Here is a 24,463-nt window from a genome sequence, read left to right on the forward strand (position 1 = left end):
GGGATATATAGTATTTAAGAGTTGAAATAATATCCAACTACTAGCTATTTCACATTTTTGAAACAAAATCAGTATATGTAACATGTTCTATTTATTTATTTTACTCAAGTATTTACTTTTCTTATTTAGCAGACGAAGAACATTCAAAAATATATTCTCCTCCTATCGATCAAGACTATGTCAAAACTATCATGTGCCACTGTCTCATTTATACTCTAAGGGACTTTTTTTTTTCTTTTTTTCTAGAGAACATTTAATGCTTAAAATGATGAAACTTTACCCTTAGTTTTAAAGACTCTTTAGAGCTTCTTGACAGCGTGGAAAACATAATTGCAGTCAAATACTAACAAATTAAATCAGGAAGAGAAAAGTTGACAGTTTTCTGAAAGGCAAAACACATAAACATATTTTTTAACTTGGTTTATCTGGTATTAATGTCCTTCGATTTTAAATGTACAATACAAATATATATTTAAATTTAAATAAAGTTGAACAAGTGTGCACACACTGCATACATACATTCAGTTTCGGAGCTAGAACTTTTAATAAGGAATTCAAAATTTGAAGAACTAAACACACGAACTAATCGAGGGGGTTCAACATCTATTATATATACATAAAAAATAATTTTAACCACGTATAAATAGTAATATTTTCCGCTGAAGGGGGTTCAAATGAACCCCTAACAGAAGGTTGGCTCCACCTCTGCATACATCCTATGTAGCGTCTCACACGAATTATCACATAAAATACATCTTATTCAACTTTATACAAATTTAAATATCTACTTATACTTTTTCGAAAAAAGGAGTATAGAGGTAAAAGGCAAAATGGGGCAGTCTGGAAACCAGCAAGGATCCTTAAAAGTACGTAAGTACATACGCGCTGATATTACTTGACTTGAACCACAAGTTATCTCAACAAAGTGATTTCTGATTTGTACAAATTATTTTTTAAACTTCTTTTCTTGTTTATACTTTATTTAGTAGTATGAACATACTATTTTTTGTAGTAGTGTTGCTTAGTTTCTTATTCTTAATTTAATGGGTATGATTATTTGTTTTTTCATATTTATTTATATTTTGCTAATCATTTTTTTTAATAATGAGTCGAGTACCTTTTCTTTTTATTGTGGTTTGCATATATTTTATTTTTAATTTTCAAATTTTATTTGTGAGGTTATACTGGGTATGTTGTTTGTTTCGGTTGTAGGAACACACTATTTACATAAGGAAATAAGTAGTACTTCTTTCGTTTCAAAACGTTTGGCCTATTTTCTTTTTGTCTGCTTCAAAATAAATGATTATTTCCCTTTTAAGCAACTCTTTAATTCTAACTTTCCAAACGATATGTTTAAAACCACAAAATTCAAGTTTTTTAAAAAAATTTTGTGTTAAGTCAAGATAAACCAAACAAACTAAACCGAAATGAGCATTTAATTATGGAAAAATTGTGGAGAATAACAAACATTTAAATCATATCAAATGCTATAGCTACTGTTTAGGAAAAATTCTAATTTGCGATTACAGTTTTGCACATTCTTGTTATTCGTTTGATTTGTATAAATTCAAAATTTGTATAATTCGGTTCCTGATTGTATAAATCCAGAATTTTGTATATGTTTACCCTAGTTATTTGTATACGATTTATGAAAAATACATAATAAATTACCCTGGCATACAAACAGAGTTTTGAAAATTTCCTAAATATATAAATACATAATTTGTATATACTTACCCTATCTATATATTTGCAAGCGAAATATACAAGCATGCATAAATATATATATACACAACCGCAACCTCAAATAATACTGTAGCTATGAAACATAATTATCGAAACTATAGCTATAGAGCCTTATTATTTCTGAAATTTTCTCCTTAATTATTTCGTCACATTGATATTATTATGTTATTTAGTTAAAATGATATCACCAAATGATGAGGATAATATTGCATTACACTAAAGCTGACTAGAAACTGATTTGATACCTTCATGACTTATCAACAATGTTTTAGTCTGTTTGTCTATTTCTTCAACAATTTTTTCACACTCCAAAGTCTGTTTCTCTATTTCTTCCGAAATTTAACTATTTGATGAACTAAACTAGTAAACAACCACTCCTTTTAGATTCTTACAACACCGTACCGATGAAATCCCACAAGAGAGGTCTGGAGATGATATAATATTCACAGATTTTATCACTATCTCTTAGAAGTATAGAGACGGTTAGATTCTTAATTATGAAATTAGAAAACATATCTCAACATTTTTAGAATATTACCTAGACATTCAAAAACTATGAATTCTGATCCCTGTTTATACTTGCTAATTCAACAAACTAAAAAGAAATATTAGAGTAGGAAATGAGTGGGCAAAATGTAATTGTGAAAGACCACATTATTATTATTATTATTATTATTATGAAAATGACATGTCTGAATGAAGAAATGTCGTCATCATCATATCTTGCATCTAAATATTCTATGTATTAAAAAATAATTAAGTTCTAAAGAGAGAGAAATTAACATAGGATTCTGTCATTAGCAGCTTCCAGGATTCTGCAGCAACAAAGTGTACTCTCAAAGAGAAGAAGGGCTAGCCTTAGGAATATATATATATATATATATATTTAATATGCCACTACTAGCATTAGCATACGTACAATTTCTACGATCTAATTTGAACTGACAAGAAATTTAAGAAAGAAACAAACAATATATTTGAAATTCATGATATAAAATAAGTCATTACATGTTTACGTAGCTATACATCATTTCACTAAAATTAAAATACGCATTTTAAATTTAAATTAAAACTAAATAATAAAAAAATGTTTTATTCTTTTTGGGACTGACGTAACACTCATATTTTCTCTTCTTAAAATAAAGGGAGGTTTGTTATAAGTTTTTCAAGCAAATTGTTAAAAAAATAAGGTGTTATGGGTGCAATTATCTCATACTACTTTTTTTTTAATTTCTATTAAAAATGAAAAAAATAAATAAATTATGAAACAAGTAAGAAGGTAGCAATAAGAAGGGGGGAAATCTAAAAACGCGCAATAGAACAGTAACGATATAACACATGCAGGATAAGAGGTTTTATTTGTTGCAAGGGAAAACAGCTGTTTCTCTTCTGTCTTGCTGAGCCCTCCTTAAAACGCGTTTTTATTTTCTTATATTTATTATATATCTATCAATATCAGTCCACATACAGGAAAATAACATATTCTCTCTCAGCCTCATGACCTCGTCGCATGAGACTTGTTCAGTATGATTTACATTTTTTGTGTGGTTTGTGAGCTATTGCTGGGATAGAACCTTTGTCACGTGGGTGGATATATTAACATGTATCAACGGTTTAAAGGACACTTTTATGCTTATATATATATATATATATATATATATATATATATATATAATATGATTTTTTTCGGAAGTTAACAGGTACATGTGCACCCCAAATATGTATATGGGTCCGCCTATGTGCACAATCAACAAAGATGTGTATCCAGAATTTTGAGATGATGAGTGCATCATTACGAAAATGTGATCTAAGATATAAATTTTGATTGGTTTGACATTTAGGTTCTTATCACTGAAAATCATTAAAGATTTAAAATTATAGGTTCAAAATTATTTTCTATCTACCCAAACCACTCGGAGAGGTGTTACCCAATTTTAGAAAGGAAAATAAAACAAAATAGATAAACGATTCATATTTCTAATCTCAGGTGCACCCAATCATCATCGCACGTTATTATATAATACTTCAAGTGTGTGTTCACACATCTATATTTAAATATTTTTTAAAAAATATAACACTATTATATAATATGATTTTGAGAGGGGAGCATAAGTTTACGTGAACCAGGTGACCTCCTCCTGGATATGCCTCTGGAGCAAGGAGCAAGTCATCATAGAGTGCTTACCTAAAGGATAGTAATCGTAGATTTCTGTAGAATTTCTAAAAAAATAATAATGAATGAATAAAAATGAACGGAGCGCAAGAAGTACTCATAAAATATTGCAACGGTTTCATAGGCTAAAATGCTAAGTTCAAACACTTCTTAAGCGCATGCGTCATTTGACTTTTTTATTTTTTCTATCCACGACATGCACAAAAATGCAATATAAATAAATAATACTAATAAATATAAGCACGACTTTAATAATTTCTGTATCTATTTTGACACTACAATTTTCTCCTATTTCGTTTTTTTGACATTTAATCTAAGAATATGAAGTAATGATCTCAAACAGTAATTTATTTTATTTATTTATTTTTTTGATCGGAGAATATGGTGTTTATATGGAAAGAAATTCAGTACTAAAGTCTAAAGATGTTCCTTTTAAAATTAAAGATCTACTCACGCCTACGTAGTATTAGGGGTGTACATAACCAGGTTGGTTCGGTGTTTTTCAAATATCAAATCAAACTATTTGTGTAAAAATTTTAAATTTATAAACCAAACCAAACTAATAAAATTTGGATTTTTTTCGAGTTTTTCAACCTCGGGTTGGTTTGGGTTTTTCAAATACCAAACCATTGTGTCAAATTTTTAAATTTATAAATCAAACCAAACTAATAAACCTCGGATTTTTTCGGTATAGTTTGCATACAAATATATAATTAACTTGTGCTCCAAATATTTCTTTAGTTCAACCAAAATACAATTATCTAAGGTGTTTTTTAAGAAAATAACACAAAATATGAGATGAGTACTGATGACAGTAAAATATTCAATAAAAAATAATAATGAAATCATCATATAGAATAAATATTGCAAAGTCATAATGAAAATGATCATAATTTAAAAATACTAAATATTGCTAAAATAAGTTTAATAAGTATTAGTTACATTACTAAATATTTAAGGAAAATTAAAATTAGATTATGTATTTTAATTGTCTAAATCAATGTAAAACTAAAGAACAAATATTCAATATTATTGTCATTCTTAGTGTTGAATTGATTTTCTTTTTGCATTAGTATTAATTTGATTTTGATTTAAGTTTTATTATAATTATTAGCATCTATGAACTATACTCTTTATTGGACCATTCTGAATTCTAAGTTTTAAACTTGAAATAATATATTAAAAGATAAAAACTATGAAATAGTATAAGAAATATTTTAAAATTACATGAAAGTAAATATTTTTATGTATAAAATAAAATTTTAAAATTACATATATAATGTCGGGTTGGTTTGGTCTCGGGTTGGTTTTTTTTAGTTAAAACCAAACCAACCCAAATATAGTCGGGTTTTTTTTTTCAATACCAAATCAAGTCAAACCAAATCACTAGTTGAGTCTTTTTTTCGATTTGACTCAATTTGCGATTTGGTTCGATTTTCGATTCGATTTTGTACACCCTTATGTAGTATATATACTTAACTTTCATTTGAAAAATCAAATGATGTTTTAAGTATGGAAAGTTTCGTAAAAATTAAGCATTAATGCGTCATGCTTATAAAGCTTAGAACTACATAACATGTCTCCCAACCAAAACGGATTATTCACCCCTAAGGGTGATTGAATTTATAGAGGTGATTCAAGAATATGTAGATTGAGATGATCAAATCAAGACGATATTTGTTAATATTAATATGCTTTAACAATGTATACTTGCTTATAAAAATAATAACGAGTAAGGAATATAATGACAATAAAGAATTAAGGAAGTGAATTGAGAGCATGTTTGACACTGCTGTTGATATATAGTTCAGAACCCACGACATCCTAATGAACTAAATACTGAAAAGTAATAAAAAGTGATCCTCTGGAAGCACGGAAGCCCACCAACAACTCTGGAGCTCAACTAGAATCAACGATGCGTTGGATGTTGATCATATTACCTGTGTCTGCATCATTAGAAGATGCATGCCAAATAACATCAGTACATTGAATGTACGAGTATGTGAGGAGAATACTAAAACAAGATGTAAGCTTGAAAAGAACTAAAGGACTTACCTGGCTCAACTCAACTCAACTTAAGTGAACTCATTTCAATATAAAGCAATGACATAAATGCAATATAAAGAAAAGCTTTTAAAACATGGATATCAACTCTGTGTATTTAAAAGTACAATAGTAACTATGATGTGTATGCAAGCAAAATAATACTATTGTGAGAGTTTCTCTAAACGACAACCACCACTTATGATCGGTGAACACATCTACATGAACACTATACAAATAATAACGCCATATTTTCAGAGCAAATACTACGACAGCCAACTCTAGATCATGGGTTGGGTAGTTCCTCTCGTGAACCTTGAGTTGTTTGGAGGCATAAGCTATAACTTTGCCATTTTGCATTAACACACAATCCAAACCAACTATGGACGCATCACCATATACAACAAAGCCTTGCGTACTTTTTGGTAAGGTCAATACTGGGCAGTAGTCAACCTCTTTTTCAATTCTTGAAAGCTTTTCTCACAAGCTTCAGACCATTGAAATCTCACTGTTTTCTGAGTCAACTTGGTCAAAGGGGGTGAAATAGATGAGAATCCCTCTACGAACCTTCTATAATATCCAGCCAACCCCAAGAAACTCCTAATATACGTTAGAGATGTAGGTCTAGGTCAATTCTGCACTGCCTCTATTTTCTGAGTGTCAACTCTAATTCCATCACCAGAAACAATATGGCCTAAGAATGCCATAAACTCAAGCCAAAACTCACATTTAGAGAACTTAGCATACAACTCTCTATCCTTTAGAGTTTGGAGAACTATTCTGAGAGGGCTTGCATGATCTTTCTCATTTCTCGAATAGATTAGAAAATCATCAATGAACACGATAACAGACATATATAAATAAGGCTTGAATACTCTATTCATAAGGTCCATGAACGTTGTTGCAGGTGCATTGGTTAAACCGAATGACATGAGCAGAAACTCATAATGACCATAACGGGTCCTGAATGCTGTCTTAGAAATATCACATTCCCTTACTTTCAACTGCTCTTTCAACTCTTTTAACTCTATTGGTGCCATCATGTATGGCGGAATAGATATAGGACAAGTATCAGAAAGAATATCTATACCGAAGTCTATTTCTCTCTCAGGAGGGACTCCGGGAAGATCATCTGGAAAAGACTTCTGGAAACTCTTTTACTACTGAAACTGACTGAATAAAAGGTATTTCAACACTAGAGACATTAACTCGGACTAAGTGATAGACACACCCCTTGGAAACTAACTTTCTTGTCTTAAGGTACGAAATAAAACGACCCTTAGGCACTGTTGAACTACTCTTCCACTCTATAACTGGTTCACTAGGAAACTGGAACTTGACTACTCGAGTACTACAATCTATTGACGCAAAACAGGCATGAAGTCAGTCCATACCTAGAATGACATCAAAATCTACCATATCTAATTCAACTAAGTCAGCCATGGTACACTTGTGATTGACAGAAATTGTACAATCACGATAGACTCTCTCAACTAGAATAGACTCACCAACAGGTATAGAAACATTGAAAGGCTCACTAAGTTTTTCAGGAAGAATATCAAAATTCATCGCAACATAAGGAGTTACAAAAGATAAACCCGCTCCAGGATCTAGCAAAGTATAAACAACAAAGTTAAAGACCTAGATCATACCAGTGACAATATCTGGCAAATCCTCTTGCTCTTGGCGACTAGTGATAACATGAAGACGGTTTCCTCCTCCGTCTGCCCCTGAAGTAGCTCCTCTAGATACAACTTTGTCTGGTGGAGCAACCGAAAAAGACTGGGCTATATTGCCCCCATTACCATTACTCTGTATGTTCTTAGGACACTCTCTCATAAAATGACTGTTCTGACCACACTTGAAGCAACCAGTGGAGCCATCACGACACACCCCTAAGTGGCTCCCATCACACTTAGCACATGCAGGAGTCTTAGTACCCCTTGTGCCTTACTACCTTGTGAATGTGCAGGTCTAGCTCTGAAGTTCTGAGAATTCTAACTATTGTACTCACCTCTGATCCCTTATGCAGGTGCACTAGCAAATGATGGAGCAGGTCCCTTCTGCTTCTGTTAGAAAGATGACCGGTTCACATTATTCTTTTACCGATTCACGTTATTCTTTTGCTGCCCAGACTCATTCTATGATGTCTTAGCCCTCTTATTCTTAAACTCTTCTCTATCCCTCAGCTTGTCCTCCTCAACCTGTTACAGATGGATCATTATCCTAGCTATGTCCATATCCCTTATCAACATAGTTTCCTTGCCTTCCTTACTTGAAAGACGAGACAACCCAGCAACGAATAAACTCATTTTGCTCCTCATGTTAGCAACCATCTCCGGAACATAGCGGGAAAGTTGTGTGAAATTCAGATTGTACTCATGAACACTCATAGACTCCTGCTTAAGAGTGAGAAACTCCCGTACCTTAGCCTCTCTGAGTTCTTGGGGAAAGAAACTTCCTAAGAAGGCCTTCTCAAAACAAGCCCAACTTGCAAGTGGTGCTCCCTCAGTTCGGTTCTTTTTCCATTGATCGAACCATATCCTAGCAATACCATTCATTTGGTATGCAACTAGTTCTACCCTTTCAGTATCAGCAACATGCATGATTTCAAAAACCTTCTAAAGCTCTTCAACAAAATTCTTTGGATCCTTAGAAACATTTGAACCTGTGAAGCTTGGTGGATTCATCCTTAAAAACTCACGAATCCTTGAAGTATCAGCCACCTCCTATCGATTCTCTCTCTGTCCAACTTGATTGGTCACAGCTTGACATAGTATCCGGATAGCTTTACAAAATTTAGCATTGGTGACCTCTCATTGGGGTTGCACTTCTAGTGCATTAGGTACCCCTTGTTCCTGTGGTTCAACATTCCTTCTAGCGGGACGACCTCTGACAGATCTTCGTGGAGGCATGATCAACTGAAGACACGCGCAAGCACGAGTTAGAGAGAGCCTTTATAGAGATGAACTCTATCGCACGAAGTGAGTATGAAAGAAGTGAAAGAATTTCTAAATGTTGCAGCCTCTTAATAATAGATGTGGCACGCTTCACACCGATAACTAGGACACTACAGACACGACTTCATACACTCCCTAGGACTCTTGAACTCTGTGTTTTGATACCAAGTTTGTCACACCTCGAGCATACACCCTGGGCGGGACTGGAACTCGAGAATCATTGCTAGCCCCAAGCGAACCCTTGACCTAACTTACTACTCAGCGGAAGACTTACTCATGGTATAACTACTTGATTCTCTCTCTCTGTCCAACTTGATTGGTCACAGCCTGACATAGTATCCGGATAGCTTCACGAAATTTAACTGTCACGACCCGATTTCTCGAGTCATGATGGCACCTACTATACCCTACCAGTAGGTAAGCCAACCCGTAACCCAGAACATCAAGAAATGAGCAAAAGGGCAGAAACTAGCGAAAACAATAATCTAAACAAGAATAACAAGGTGGAAGCAACCCAAAATAAATATATACAGAAATCCCTCCCAGAACCTGGAAGTCACTAGTACAGAGCTATCTAATAAAGAGTACAAGTCCCAAAAGTGGACCACAACAAAGCGTGTCTCAAGGGCAACAAGACTAGCTAAAACAAAAGAAGGAGACAGAACAAACCCCAAAACGCCAAGTGCTCGCCCTCGTCTCCGAATCACAACTGCAAAAGAAGGCTGGAACTAGTCACCGCTGATAACTGGTACTGGGACCTGCATCACGAAATAGATGCAGAGCGTAGCATGAGTACCAACACAACAGGTACTCAGTAGGCATCATAGGCCGACTGAGCAAAAAGGGTAAAAACAATAAGAAAGGATAGAATCTAGACACAGAGAGGTCAAACGGATAAGAAAAGAAAGCACACGAGCATACCAGAAACAAACTAAGTACAACTAGACTAAACCTAACTGGACCCCCATAAGCCCAGAAGGTACACTCGTGCACAAGCTCAAATAAAACCTGAACGAACCCCCATAAGCCCGACAGGTACACGAAAAAGCTAAGTCTACTGAGAAAGAAGAAAATCGGGCTCTCAGCCTAAAGTAACTAAGATAATCCATCAGACTCCACCCAGCCAGCAGTGCACTCCCAGCCCAGCTAGAAAGAGTGACCCTAGGGGGCACCCAACCAAACAGTCCACTCCCAGCCCAGCTAGAAAGAGGGACCCGTGAGTGAGGTAGATATCGCGAGTCGTCCTACCATGCAGTCAGCTCCCAGCCCAGCTAGAAAGAGCGACCCGGGGACACCCAGCCAGCAGCACACTCCCAGCCCAGCTAGAAAGAGAGGCCCGGGGGCGATCGCCGATATCACCGAGTCTACCCAACCAGCGATACGTTCCCAGCCCAGCTAGAAAGAACGACCCCGGGGGTGATGGTATCTCCGATAGGATCCAATCCCACAATAACCACCGTGGAACGCCGTCCACTCTAAGAAATCACAGAAAAGGCTCCAAGCCTATACTATCTCAATCCCACGCCTCTAGTGATACACCAAACCTTCGAGAATGCGCCGGAACCGCAGAATGCGAGGGAGAAGATACAGAAGTGCAGCAAGTAGCGATAACGCCTAATCTAAGGCTCAAACTATCAGACTCAAGTCTGCTATTCCAGTCTACAAGGAGCTAAGTCATCCGAACGACGTCGGCAGAAAGTCAAGGCTATCCAGCCCACACGGGTCATAAGTCTAAGGCAATGCTAGCCTAACCTAGACTAAGGACATCATGCTTACGGTTAAGGATGAACAAGGCATACAATACAAAGCATACAAGCATATAATAGCATTTAGCACATAGACATGCAACTCTACTAAACCGGTTAACATGATACTATACTCGAAATGTGGCCAATCGATCCTAACATAAGGTATCTAATCAAAGTAAGGTAGTAAACTGGTACCCACCCCCAATTCACTCCAATCAACGTGTTTTTACACAATTAAGCTCAATCTAAAAGAAGGAAAGCCGTAGCCTACCTTAAGGCCAACCGTGCGCTCTCCAAATCACTTTACCGGAGCTTTCCCTTTCCGAACAGTCTCAAAACGCTGCCCCGCTATCAAAAATAGAGTCACAACGTTACATGGTCATTTAGACACCAAAATCATAACAAACGGAGACGGGTCAATTTTGGAGTCAAAACGGGAATCGTGGGACCCGCACCGAACTGTCCGAATTTGACTCCGTCAAGAGACCCTAAACAGCACTCCAAACTTGTGTTCCAAAATGGAACACAATCCGAGGCTCAAAACATAGCAAGAACCAACAAGCAAGAAACTACACTTCAAACAACTAATAGAAACCCTACTGCAGCAGTCCAAAAATCGAAATAAACGAAAATCAAAAGGTGCCCAGCACTCTTTGAACACTCTACGATGAAGCCACGACAATTCTCAACACCTGGGACTTCGAATCACCCAAAACCGAGCTAAAATGAGTGAGATATGACCAAAACAAAAATTCCAAAAACAAGGACTCAAAAACAGTACAGCAGTCAGGTTTTTCGCGAAATTACCTCAAACGGGAACCCCAAACCACTATCCGAGCTCACCAACGCGTTGCCCTCGAAAAATCTCACAACTTTGCCTTTTGAATCGCCCAAATCGGACAAAAGATGAGAGAGTTAAGAGAGTTTGAGTTTGGGAATGTGTTGCTGATTTTCTGCATTTATTGCAGAAAATCTGCAATAAATTCCCAAAACTTTAACTCCGACGGGGTGCTCCGATCTCGTTCGGAACCCCGTGCGCGCAAACGAGATATGCAACCATACCAAATTCGATATTCCAGACTCAACGGCGCAATCGAAATTTCCATCAGAGGTCATTTCGATAAAAAGTGGGTCCCACTTCCAAAGGCCATTTTAAGCCAAAACCCACAAAAGGGCTCGGAAAGATATCAAAAACCTCGGGACACAAAAGAAGGGTCAATCTAGACCAAACTCGACATTCCGGAGCTAACTGCACTGACGGAATTCTCATCCGAGCGCGTTTACTCAGAATGTTGACCAAAGTCAAACTTAAGCCAAAATTCAAAGGCTAAAACGCCTAATCACACTGACTCACACTGAAAACCTCAGGAGTCATGTCGACCATGCTACTAGCTTAAAATGACCCTTCCGGAGTTGATGAAATCGTCAGAATTGGATTCCGATGTCATCTTCTTGAACTTTTGATCGAAAATGACCATTCAAGGTTCATAAGCTCCAAAACACAAAAACTCACACCAAGACCAAACGAACGACTAGGTGACCGAACTGTCAGTCCCAGCAAGTCATAAATGACTTGGGGTCGCTACAGGAACGCTCTAAACGACACACAGAAGGCAAGACACAAAAATGACCAAGAGGGTCATTACATTAACATTGGTGACCTCTCATTGGGGTTGCACTTCTAGTGCATTAGGTACCCCTTGTTCCTGTGGTTCAACATTCCTTCTAGTGGGACGACCTCTGACAGATCTTCGTGGAGGCATGATCAACTGAAGACATGCGCAAACACGAGTTAGAGAGAGCCTTTATAGAGATGAACTTTATCGCACGAAGTGAGTATGAAAGAAGTGAAAGAATTTCTAAATGTTGCAGCCTCTTAATTATAGATGTGGCACGCTTCACACCGATAACTAGGACTCTACAAACACGACTTCATACACTCCCTAGGACTCTTGAACTCTGTGCTTTGATACCAAGTTTGTCACACCCCGAGCATACACCTTGGGCGGGACTGGAACTCGAAAATCATTGCTAGCCCCAAGCGAACCCTTGGCCTAACTTACTACTCAGCGGAAGACTTACTCATGGTATAACTACTTAAAAAGGTAAACTGAACTGCTCAATAAATACTTAGAATGTATTAAGATAACATTCACTGGCCAAAGTGGCACTCAAGTCTTAAAACATAAGCCAATAACAAGAATATGACAAATGAACTAACTGACTGACTATTTATGAAGCCTCTAATAACTAAGATGGATGTCGAGACAAGACCCACGGCATCCTAATGAACTCAATACTGAAAAATAATAAAAATGGATCCTCCAGAAGCAAGGAGGCTCACCAACAACTCTGGAGCTTAACTAAAATCAATGATGTGTTGGATGCTGATCTCGGTTACATTTGTCTACATCATTAGAAGATGCATGCCAAATGACATCAATACATTGAATGTACGAGTATACGAGGGTAATACTAAAACATGAAGTAAGCTTGAAAAGAACTGAAGAACTTACCTGGCTCAACTCAACTCAACTTAACTGAACTTATTTCAATATAAAGCAATGACATAAATGCAATATAAAAAAAAGCTTTTAAAATATGGATATCAACTCTGTGTATTTAAAAGTACAATAGTAACTCTGATGTGTATGTAAAGATACAATAAAACTCTGAAATATATATATAAATACAAAATAATATTGTTGTGGGAGTTTCTCTAACCGTCAACCACCACTATGAGCCTAAGTGGTGATACATCGTCTTGCCCACGCTGCCATAATTGTCCTATACTTTGCCATCATATAGAACGCCTTAACTAAGTGGATCCACTAGTCTATGCTAAAAATCACTTAAGGAGTCATCTAAAAAGTATGATCCTTTCTATCCATGATGGCTACATAGTTTATGGGGGCAATGAGTTATCTGAACTCTCCCCTATATCGGTGCTCAATACTACTCTCAAAATATACTAGCCCATATGTTTAAAAACATATACTCTTTCTTTGGTTTGAGATAATTACTCAAACTTAGATTAAAAGCTCTCTTGGAATCGATGTTCCCTTTCTTGCTCAAATGTGAAAACATTTACTCTTTAACTGAAAACTAGCTCAAAGGCTCTTTTGGAAATCAAGGTTTTCTTTCTTCTTTAAATGTGAAAACATTTACTCTTTAACTGAAAACTAGCTCAAAAGATCTTTTGGAAATCAAGGTTTCCTTTCTTCTTTAAATGTGAAAATATTTTACTCTTTGGGAATACATAGTCCCATTATACTCTTTTGAAGAAATAAACTTCAAACTTTACTCTTTACTCATTTTAAAACTCAAGTCTTAAAACAAAGTTAAAATATTTGTAAAAGACTTTTGGAAGACTCTATGAACTTCTCTTGACTTGACTCTTAACCTCTCTTGACTTGACTCTTAACTTTCCATGAATTGAATTATGGATTCAAGGATTGTGATTTGTGATAGGAAAGATCTCATGATGTTTAGGAGTGTTTTTAGATAGTAAAACATGAGAAAAAGTCAAGAAATCATTGTTTGGAAGCAAGTCCGTGACGCGGAGATTCATTTAATTATTTGGTCGCGAAATAACTTTTGAGGCAGAACGGTCTATGACCGCTCCGCGACATGAGGAGAATTTTCCCATCCTGAGGAACAGGTCCGCGATGGTACCCAGATTCTGCCGACTTGTTCCTTCTTCATTTTCTAACCCCAATTCGCCTAAACTCGGTTGTTTTTCTAAAATTCCCTTTAGATTCAGATACCAAGTGTATGTACGCAATAATCTAACTAAAAAAAACTCTAACAATCGACCTTAAACTCTCAAGAACTCCTCAATCTCATCCCAAATTCAATAACGAAAGCAATTCAAGAACACAACTCAAGAACATCAAAGTCTCAATCTTTTAGGATGAAAATCATAATGAAATAAACATGTTTGGCGCGTGGGTGAACGAGTCCAATGCTATGTGAACTCACATACCTCATAGGATTGAATCCTTGCAAAATCCGCACTCAATTTCTCAAGAAATCAACGAATCCTTGCTTTTTCTCCTCTTTTTTTCTCTTCTCTCAAAACCCTAACTCTTTTCGACGAAGCATAAACTGAATCGAATCAGTTTGGACCCCAACTTAATTACCAAATACGAAATTAAATAATTGGGTAGTGAAAAGACCACAATACCCTTCCAAAATCCGGTTTTGACTTTCCTTATCTAGATAGCTCAACTTCAAATAGGCATATCTCCCTCATGCGAACTCGAAATCACGCAAACTCAGCAGCGTTGGAAAGATAATTCAAAGTCCTCTCTTACGGTATCTTGAAGAAACCAAACTCATCTTGAACTAGGAGTTATGATCGTTTGAAGTTGACCAAAAACTCAAACTTAACTAACCAATTTTTTAGATTTTTCATTCTTTCCAAAAATGACTATTTCCAATTCTAGCTCTTTCTAGTTCTTTCAAATAGCGGGGTGGTACAGTAAAACTGCTTCTAAATATAAGCAGAAACAATTTTTCTATTGTTAGAAAGAAACTAAAAATTTATGCTTCTTAAAAAAAACAGAAGAAAATTATTTTTTCAAAACTAAAATATCCCTCACGTATTTACCAATATATGACTTATTAATTCATTAGCATATTTCATAAGTTTGATTAAGTTTCATTTAAGAATTTTATAATTTATTTTTATATAATAAATATTTTATTTTATTTTACGTTTATGTATTATTATTCTATTTATTATATCACTTATTGTTTTGCACAATTAAAAAGAAAAAGATAACAACAATAAAAATAATGAGATAAATAATTTCAAGACTATCTAATACCTTAAAATAAAATTAATAATCTTACATTTTATCTTTAAGGGGCCGTTTGGTACAAAGATCAATAGTGCAATGATTAGTAATGCAGGGATTAATAATGCAGGGATTAATAATGCATGGATTGGTAATGCAGGGATTATTTTTATCAAGTGTTTGGTTCGTTGTTTCCTACCTAATTTTGTGTGGGGTTTAAAACTCTACAAAAAAAACTTCTTTCCAATTATACCCTTGAGTTATTATGAGATTTTTTATTTTATGTAATTGAGTCAAGGTAGATAATTGACGAACAATATATTTTTTTTTATAGCCTTTATCACCATGTTCACTATTTTCTCACTTAAATTATTTGAGGGCAAATAATTGTCATCTTAATAAATTGAAATTAATATCTCAAAAGGTCACACAACTATAAGAATTTATAGAAAAAAAAGGTATTGAACATTGTTTTACATCAATAAAATCATTCAACTTAGGACTTTTATCATACAAAATTGCTCTTTATTATAAAATAAAAAAATAGCAAAATGAATTAAATATATTTATACTCAAGATGTTTTTAAATAGCAAAAATAGCTCTTAAATTCATATATCAGCATTAGCATATTAGTCCGATTATAATATTTTATATTAATAATAATTAGATTAAATAACTCATATTTTAGCTACAAATAACTCTATTTAAATAATAAAGTTAGTAAGCTAATCAGTAAATTTATTAGTACAAATATAAAACATAAAACCAAGAAAATAAACAAAATGAAAGGATTTGAGGGGGTATTTTTATCTTTACATATATTAATCCCATGGTATTAGATCCATGTATTACTAATACCACCAAATAAAAAGTATTAATTATACACCGTATAATATCATGAAAAGTATATAACTAATCCATATACTAGTTATACATAGGCCCAAAATCCTACCAATTATAATATAAAATTATTATACCTTATACCTCAAAAGAACTACTATTTAATTTACATTTTGATAGGATGAAGTATAGTAGAAAAGTGTATGTATAGGGCAGCTAGATTCCCAAAGTAGTTGTGTTTTTGTAGAGAATCAATAAATGTGATTTGCAGGAGTTGAAGGCCATAAGGTTTTTTTCTACTTTGGAAAAGGAGTCTGCCGGCAGCCCGGCACATGACTCTGTTTGACATTTTTAGTACCTTTTTCCATGTGGCCCACGCTTTCATATTTACGACTTCACATTACTCATTACTCTTTCCGTTCAATAATCATCGTCCACTATTAATTTAACATAGAAATAAAAATTATAAATGTTATCGAAGATAAGTATTGTTAGAAATTTCAAAATAGTATTTTTGCCATTTTAAAATCGTTAAATTATTAAGATATTTTTTTATAATTCAAATTAACTTAACTGTTCAATTTTTAAAAGTACTTTTAAAATATTATTTCATTTTTAACCTTCTTTTTTATATGATGAGTTCAAGAAATTTTAATTACTTGAAATTATTCTAAAAATTAAAACAATAATTAATAAGGATAAAAAAAAAAATTCTACTAATTTATATCTCTGATCTTTTTTTTAAAAAAAAGTGTGAAATACCTCCAACAACTCAATTATTTTAAAATAAAAAAAATATAATGGACGAATAAAGATGGACTAAAAAAATATCATTTTTTTTCTTCTCTAATTATCGTAGCACACCCCTTTAATTTTTTCATTTCATTTTAATAAAGTGCTCTGTTTTCATTTTTCCTTTTCATTTCACATGATTTCCCCTTTGTTATTCTTCTATTCTATTTTATTTTGTTTAAAACAATAGATTTCAGATACACATTTTTTTTTGAAGGATAAGTTTCCAACTCAACCTTAATCATAAGATTGACACTTCATTTTTTTTTATCTAATCATAATTTAATTAACTTTTAACATTGGAGCTTTTTCAATTTGTAATTATTTTATAAAACTACAAATAATACTAAGTTTCAAGGCAATTTTATCATTTTTATAAACATTTGCTATATAGATTTATAAAAAAAATATTTTGATAAAAGAGTTAGAAAATACGTTTTTATCAATAATAGTGTTTCAATAAAGTATGTATTTTATTTTCTTAAAAATTGATTAATTCATATTTTAATTAATAAAACTGGTCTTCCATTTCAAAATAATTATTTTTTGTTGTTAGAATTAAGAAGCTTAAATCATTAATTGAGTTTACATTTTAGGTTGTATAAATGAATGCGGGCGTGAAAAAGGATAAAATAATAATAGTCAGAATATTATGAGTTCTCCAAATGGTTTTTAAAAAGCGAAAGTAATATTTACCATCAAATTTGATATGAAAGGTATTGAACACGCGATTATTGTGCGGTCTAATTTGATAAGTTTTATAAATTCATCATAAAAAATATATATAAAGTGGTGATGCACTTGACCTTTTAAATGTGATGTTCATGTGAGTTATATAAATATGATAAATTTCAAAGCATGTATATATGATTATAGTCAATTTCTTGAAAAGAATGTAACTTGTGATAAACATCGTGAATGCTCGATTATTCTTAAAAATGAATGCATCAATCTGATAAAAAAACATGAATAAACTTATGCTTCCGGCAGCTGATCCGAGTCCTCAATTAAGGGACGCTTGACATCGAATTCAATGGTGAACTATTCGTCTATGTTATCATGGATTCCTATTCTTATTCTAGTCCATCTTTCAGACATAGACATTTTAGACTTAGACTTATGTTTTAGTTTCGAAGTTGCATCCCCATAACTGATCACATTAGAGTTTAGATACTACAATTTTCAACTCTTAGGGGTTTATTTCTGCACAATTATTTTGATTGTTAAGTGAGTTTATGGGGACTCAATTCTTTAGTTGTCTAAATCATTTTTACTACTTATTATGATGAACTTCTTTTTTATAAATGGTGTTTGAGCTTATTTTACGCTAGATATTGATTCTCCCACAGATGATTTAGTGTGCATGTCACTCACGATGGTCTGAATCGTGACAAGTATAAATATTTTTCTCAAAAATTATGATATTATTGTATGGAGATGTGTTCGGATTTGATGAAAGCAATGAGGTTATTTTTTGATCTGACAATAAATGAAAAACTTGAATATTTTATAATAAAATTATTTGCATAACTGTATAGGTTATAAAGTTTATATATAAATCCTTGGAAAAATTAAAAGGTTTTAAAGTGATTTTATTGACTATCCAATAATTGTGAGATCGCTTAATATAAAGGAAGATCAATTTTGATCTCATAAATATGGTTAGAAAGTACTATGTCATATGTAATTGATGAACTATGTATCCTTATATTATTATTATTCACGAGATAGTACTTTTATATGCATGCAAACTATAATGTCTCTCTTATCGATGGGATATATCAGGGTGAATTAAATATTGATTTATAAATTTATTTATTCTAACCAATCATGTCAAGATTTATTAGTTATGAAAGTGTAGGAAATTATTTGACTTATACGAAGTTTGATCTCGAGAAATTTATTTGTTTTCATGTGAGAATATTGTTACATCAAATCATTTTACAAGACATTCAATTTTATTATCATGCAAATGAAAGTGTTCTTCACCACTTGATTATTGCTATGAACAAGTCGAATGAGCAATTTATCTAATCGATGATATCGCTAGCTGAGTGAAAATATATTGGTTGAGCTCACGGACTCAACATATATCATTGACAATAAAACTTTGTATCGGAATAACCTCAAGAATGCAACATCTTGATGGATGTGATTTGGTCACAAAGACACAATCATTAACAATGTTTGAAAAGCTAAGTATGAGATTAGAAGGTATCATTAACCAGAATTAAGTGATGGTTTCAACAGTGAAAGTAAATATGTGTTGCACTTTTTTTTAGCCAAAAATTTATTCCACTGAATTTTTCAGGCAAGATTTTTAATGAGGCAACTATCAATACGTATAAAATATGTGTACTCTTTTTCCTTCACTAATTAAAATTTCTTTTTTACTAAATTTTTTCTATTAAAATTTTAACGAGATACATTATCTAGCTATCAAGACATGGATATCCAACGAAAGATTTATGAAACTAATAAAATATTACGAAGGACTGTGTATACTTGTTCTCCCATTAGATTTGTTCTTTTACATGAACATCCCAGAAAAAAATGTAAAATTATTGTGGGTCCTAGAGATGGAGTCAGTATTAGAAGTTTGGGGGTTCTAAATTTTCTTCCCGTTTTTTACCATTGAGTTGTCAATCAGTTTTATTATGGGTTGTTGGTGTTATTTAAAAAATGGGGCAGCACAAAATGATTGAAAAATGTCTTTCAATGGACTGAAATGACTTTCAATAGCTTTCAATAATTTTATTAAGCGTTGAGGGGTTTTAAATAGCCAACATAAAAATATAATCTGCATAATTTAAAATTTAAAACAACCTAAAATAACTCAACAATTCAAACAACCTAACTAAAATTCAAAATTCAAATTCATCTTAAACTAATTAACTTATTTTGCTAAAAACTATTGCAGTAACTACAAGCAAACTTCAATAGGGGTTCACAAGTTATTACTTAATCTTCTAGTATAAATATAGAGTCTACGAAAAAGTTCCTGGGTTCATCTGAACTCACGAACCACCACCTAGCTCTGCTCCTGGTGGGTGCCCATGTGGCCAAACACTATAACTTACTCTTGTGCCCAAGTAAGACAACTTTGTGCCCAAGTTTGTAATTTATAAATATCCCCCTTTATGCAATGTAAGAAAATACTCAATAATAGAGAAAATCTACTTTTACTATTATTACTATACTACTATCCTAAAGTGATTTTTACTTTGGAATAATATTTTTTGCTAAGATGGTAGTACTTACTTTTGAATTAAAAAAAAGTATCCCTCAGTCCATCTTTACTTGTTCATTATCCTAAAAATAGTTATCCAACGATATATGCTTAGTTTGAAAATTCCAGAGATAATTTACTCTTTTGAGTCGATCTTATCTTTGCTATTAAATACTATTCAATATCCAATACATTTTCCAAAGGATTAATGGAGTTTAATATATTCAAAGGGTAATATAGTAATATTATCCCTATGATTAATTATTTCTTAAGGTGTGTGTAAGTAAATAGTGAGCAACTATCATTAGACAAAAGTAGTATCTTTTTTGCATTTCTAAAGTGACACTTATATTCAACAGATTTCCTGAAACAAATATGAAATTTTGATCAATATTACTAAATTCGATCAAATCCATAATTAGTATGATCCTCATTATGCAATCCATTTATGCATTTTGTGATGAACATGTCTATGAAGAACAATGTCGAGTCAAATCCGTACAAACCATCCTCTCCATCCTTTCTCCTTCCTCTCAAACAAAGTTTTATTAATTAAAATTAAAATTATTTCAAAAGGGAATCATTTCCTTAAAGATCTCTTCTAATCAAACTGTTTTAGAAAAAAATAATTAATTGTAAACACGGTCCTATGTTATGCTATCAGGTGGCTAACAGAATAAATATTCATGTTAATTAATTAAGTACTAATTATTTCTGGTAATGATTATGGTACAAAGCAACCTCCACATGTGTTTACAATTAAATGAGAAAAGAGAAAAACCCCTTCACATGTTCCTCCCACACGTAATTATTTGTTGATTCTGTCTGTTTTCTTATTGTACAAGTTTTAATCAAAATTTCTATGATATTTAGTCTTTCCTCCATTCTAAAATAATTTTCATTTTTCGCTTTGTAAGAGTTGATTTGATTAATTTTTAAAGTTAAATTAGATTATATTAATTCAAAATTTTAAATGTTCAAAACCTATACGAAAAGTATTGTAAATTGCAATTGTTTTTATACCAATATGATTAAAAATATATATCTTAATATGTTGATCAAAATTCATATCATTTGATTCTCAAAAAGAAAATTGTGATAAATATTTTGAAATTGAGAAAAGATGTTTATTCCTGATTGCCCTTGGTTACTCCTAGGCTTGAGCATCAAGCTAAGTGAGCTGAGCTTGCCTGAGCGGAATCGAGCTTTTAAAATTGAGTTGATCGAGTTCAAATAGAAGTTGAGCTCAAGCAAAGTGTTTATGTAAAAACATATCAAAACTAGCATAAGTAAAATGTAATAATTGCATTACTTACCTAAAGGGTTCGTTTGGTAGTTGATTAGCAGTTAGAAAGTGATTTATTCATAGATTAAAACTAACATAATTAATATCATGTTTGGTAACTTTTTAGTTACTTTTCATAAAAAATTTCACATGATCTAGTGCAACGTTTGGTAATCATTTTACAATTCCGCTTAAATAAAATATGTATATTTTATGAGTCAATTCATATATTATTTTATATATGAAAATAGAAGATCGAATAAGTAATACATGAATAGTTAAACTCTGCATAACTCATTCTTACATTACTAATACGCACATAACTCTAATCAGCAACCAAACGACTTGTTTGTTAACCGAGCCTACGCGAGTCAATTGATTGATGTTTGACCTAATTGAGTCGAACGCTAGCTAGCTACGTCATTTGACAAGAAATATGGACAAAAGATTATTGACTAATTAGTTAATTAACATTCAACTTGCATGTCTCAGTGCTTAACAGACCAAAGAAAAAAAAGTGAGTTTACACTAACACCACCTTAATTTTAGGATCTTTGGAGAAATTAAGTACAATAATATTTTAAAAACAATATGCATTAATGTACTGAAATTTTGTTTAACCATTTTATGAAGTGGTTGGTTTAACTAAACTGTTGGACAATTTAATTTAGAGATGACCGACAAAATAGATTAACCAAAAATGTGAACATAGTTTTTACAGTTGGCAAATTGCCCTTTTGAAACAGTAATTCTACACCAAAATATTTGACAATAATCAATATTCCATCATAATATCATTTCTAAGCAACTTCCATAAATTTTAAAATTTTGATTTAAATCAAAATTTAAATTTAATGTAATGTATTTTTCAAACAAAATAACTACTTGATAAACAAATCAAATGAACTTTGATGAGTGAAACTTACTCAAGTGGTTGAACATCTTCGTTATTGAACCGATAGATTGAGGGCCCGAGTCATGCTAAAGGATGAGTCACAACTATTAATTTTTCCTTTATTAAAAAAATCAAAACAAATCTTTAAACAACATTATACCTAATTAATCAAATGATATTACTAAAAAGATAAAGCAAGTACATATGAGGGTTGTTTGGCTAATGATTTGAAAAAATTAATCTCATCATAAGTCTAAGTTAATATGTGCATTAAGTTTTGCTTAAAATCGATATGATTTTGATGTATTATGTTATGAATTATAAAATATGAAATAAAAATGTGTATCAAGTATCAACCTACGTAGCGATTAAATTATGCAAAGATAAAAATGCACAAATTAAGTAACCATGTATAACAATCTTTTCACTATTAGTCATTTCATAACAGTTCATTTATGATTAATTCCCACACAAACATTTTTTTCCGGCTCAATTGCCCTCCTTCAGTCTCCAGTGGGACACTCTAATTACCAGTCAAAATAATAGATACGCTTAAAAGCGTGCGTACTATGTGAATTTTTTCCCTCCTTTTTTCTGATATGGAATTTGTCTAATGTGTCATATGAACTCCTCCTTCGAAAGCTTACCAGCATAATAAGCTTGTTAATCCGGCCATCGACCCACCCTCCGCGAGTGGCATCACATACAAACACCCCCCCCCCCTCTTCCATCCTTGAGACTCAATGTCCTCGTTAAGGTTGGCCACCATTGTTATGCGAGATTCAAGTTCAGTTACCAACAAAAATAACAAATTTGTAATTTGGACTCTGTCATCATCGAGCCCAAAAGTCATGTACGTACCATATGAAGTTGTACTTTGTCTTATATAACACTTCACTCTTTCCTTCCTTTTCGATATGAGATTTACTTAAATAATATGTACCCTTTCTTGCAGAGCTTTCCACCTTAGAAGTTTGTTAGTCCTCGACCTTGACCCAGCGTCATCAACCCACCATTTGTTATTAGGAGCGTGGCAATCAAATGTGGTGCATAGATAAGACTAGGGAAGTTCAAGATAACTTGAAAAACATAACACAATCAACAAACGGACAAAAAAAATCTTGTAAATGATCGAATCAGTTTAGTATCAAGTGTTAAAAAATAATGTATAGTTTGCTTTAATATTATAGTAACTTTAATTCCTCCTTGATCATTATATTAAGAGGAAAAGTAATGTATGAAAGGGAATTAAATTATTTAAAATTAAGTAGTGACCTCATAGTGAGAGGTATAATAATTTAGAGGTACCATACTTTGAATTATTACTTTGATGTTTGATTGTTCACCCTACTTGTCTAGCATTTAAAGATATTGTTACACCAACCAAAGCAAGAATATTGTTCCTTGTACGGTGCATCTACTTTCATCTATTCACAAATATTGTTCTCGATTTCCTAGAAGTTACAATATATATACTTGATAACAGGTAATTAATCTTCTATTTAAAAATGACTTGTGTTCCATTGCATGTATGTTTGGTCCCATGGGATTGTTTAGTACTCGTATGGAAGGATGGGACATGTTTAGTTATATGTAGGGATGGAGATAACATTCACCGTTAGAATGTTTACAATTGAAACCATTTGCTCATCGATGAGGATTGTGGTAGAGTGGTAAGTACTACTTCATCTTTAACTAGAGGTATGGGGTTTGAGTCTCTTTGGGTACAGAGTCACCTTTGTTAGGGAGCGCTTTACCCTCCAATGGGACTTTCCGACGCGTATCTGACTCCAGACACTGGGTAGGAAACCAAAAAAAGGGGAAAAAACAAAAGAAATCATTAGTTCTAAGAGTTACTCTTGCTTGGTAGTTGGTATAATAAAAGTTCTAATTTAACAATTTGATCCAAGAGACCATAACCCAAAGGGAGAAATCAAGAACATTTTCTT

The 24,463-nt window shown here is 32.9% G+C and overlaps 1 long non-coding RNA gene across 1 annotated transcript; it reads right to left on the bottom strand.

Moving 5' to 3' along the window:
• Nucleotides 1–9,399: 9,399 nt before the first annotated feature.
• Nucleotides 9,400–11,594, bottom strand: LOC125843633 (uncharacterized). Its single transcript, XR_007444055.1, has 3 exons — nucleotides 11,478–11,594; nucleotides 10,942–11,018; nucleotides 9,400–9,680 (listed from the first exon to the last, which is right to left on the bottom strand). It is a non-coding gene; the product is annotated as an uncharacterized LOC125843633 (long non-coding RNA).
• Nucleotides 11,595–24,463: the final 12,869 nt, after the last annotated feature.

The sequence above is a fragment of the Solanum stenotomum genome, chromosome 11, assembly GCF_019186545.1.
Source record: "Solanum stenotomum isolate F172 chromosome 11, ASM1918654v1, whole genome shotgun sequence".
NCBI classification, from domain to species: Eukaryota; Viridiplantae; Streptophyta; class Magnoliopsida; order Solanales; family Solanaceae; genus Solanum; species Solanum stenotomum.